The sequence below is a fragment of the Chionomys nivalis genome, chromosome 12 (assembly GCF_950005125.1).
Source record: "Chionomys nivalis chromosome 12, mChiNiv1.1, whole genome shotgun sequence".
NCBI classification, from domain to species: domain Eukaryota; kingdom Metazoa; phylum Chordata; class Mammalia; order Rodentia; family Cricetidae; genus Chionomys; species Chionomys nivalis.
Genome location: NC_080097.1, coordinates 71,463,728 through 71,465,662, shown reverse-complemented (window position 1 = coordinate 71,465,662; position 1,935 = coordinate 71,463,728). Strand labels below are relative to the sequence as shown.

Sequence of the window (1,935 nt, the reverse complement as noted above, 5' to 3'; positions counted from 1 at the left end):
ACTCAGGTGGGCTAAGGCTGGAGGACCAGGAATTTGAAGCCAGCTTGGGCTAAATAGTAAAACTACATTTCACCAAAAACACGAAACAAAAAGACCTACCTTGGGAGTTTTTAAACATTACCTAAATCTCATTAAGCTACATCTCAAGAAAGTCTAATTTAGTGAGGTCTGAGATGGAACGTGAATATTTTTCAAAATTTCCCCAATGTGATTTTAACATATAGGGTTTAAAATCATCAACTAAAGGGAGAGACAGATGTGAATAGGGTTGGGAAACAGGAGACGGTAAAAGAGTACCAAGGAGGTGCGAGGCTGGGGGGTTCCTGGGGATGTCAGCGTGAGAGCAGGAGTGAGTAGGTGCGACAGAGGGAATCATGGCTGCCGAAGGGTTTGAGTCCATTGGAAAGTTCTGCCTAACTTAAGCAGTTGCAGGAGGTGTGGTGAAGTAATGTGGATGCTGGGCACAGAGCTGTCATCCTTGACCTCTTCGGTGGAGTACAGGACATGTGGTGTGGGGACGGACTCACTTTCTCATCCCATGGGTACAGAAACCAATTATCTTTGACTGCCGCTCGCGTGCATGGAATGTACCAGTCGTCACTGGTAGCAAAGATCTGCAGAATGTCAACATCACACTATGCATTCTCTTCCGACCGGTGGCCGATCCGCTTCCTAGTATTGACACCAGCATCTGTAAGGACTATTATGAACGGGCGCTGCCATCCATCACCACAGAGATGCTAAAGTCGGTGGTGGCTCGCTTTGATGCTGGAGAATTAATCACCCAGTGAGAGCGATGACCTTACAGAGAGAACAGCAACGTTTGGGCTCATCCTGCCTGACCTTCGGGAAGTTCACAGAAGCAGTGGAAGCCAAACAGGTGGCACAGCAGGAAGCGGAGGAAGCGGAGAGGGCCAGATTTGTGGTGGAAAAGTCTGAGCAGCAGAAGAAGGTAACCATTACCTCTGCTGAGGGTGGCTGCTCACCAGTTCCTTGGCCACCGCAGGTAATGGCTTGATTGAGCTGTGCAAGATGGAAGCTGTGAGGACATTGCTCACCAGCTCTCTGCCAGCCGGCAGTCAGTGCTCCTCCAGCCTCCCAAGTGAGGCCTCCCCTGGTGCATCTTCTCAGGCCAACTAGGCTGTGGCCTCGATCATTCTGAACAAAAAGCAAAATCACTTGAAACAAAGAAAAAAAGAGTACCAAGGAAACAATTGCTTAGGGAGAGGTTAGCTGTAGAGTCTCCTTTTGAAAGTCCAGAGGAGAAAGGTGGAAGGGTACCAGTGAGATGGTTCCGGAGATAAACGGTACCTGTTTAATCCCTAGGACGCACAAGGCAGAAGGAGAGAACTGGCTCTCAGCAAGTTGTCTTCTAACCGCCACGAATTTGCACTACCTGCCCCCACAAACGACAAACAATAGATAAACTTTGGAAAACCTAAATACTAAGGCTGGAGAGATGGATCAAGTTAAGAGCATGTATTACTCTTCCAGAGGACCTAAATTCAGTTCCCAGACCCCACATTTTGAGGCTCACAACTGGGTGTAACTCCAGCTCTAGGGGGTCTGGCACTTCTTCTGGAGTCTACAGGCACCTGCACTCACATGCACACACATCCACACAACGACACATGCATAACTAAAAGACAGGAACAAATCTTAAATCAAAAACCCTGAAGATTAAATAAGAGAAAAGTGGAAAGGTATGTCAGGAGCTTAATAAGGGAAGGGAAGAGGTTTGTAGGCCAGGCTGTGGTGGTGTACTCTTTTATTCCCCGCACTAGGAGACAAAGACAGGTGGATCTCTGTGAGTTCAAGCCCAGCCTGGTCTACAGAGTGAGTTTCAGGATAGCCAGGGCTACACAGAGGAACCTTGTTGGGAATCCTGCCCCAAAGTCTATTAATTTTTTTTTGCTACTGTAACATGCCACTGTT

The 1,935-nt window shown here is 47.9% G+C and overlaps 1 pseudogene; it reads left to right on the top strand.

Annotated features, from left to right (window-relative positions):
• The first annotated feature begins 374 nt into the window (after positions 1-374).
• Positions 375-1,106, top strand: LOC130884723 (prohibitin 1-like; annotated as a pseudogene).
• Positions 1,107-1,935: the final 829 nt, after the last annotated feature.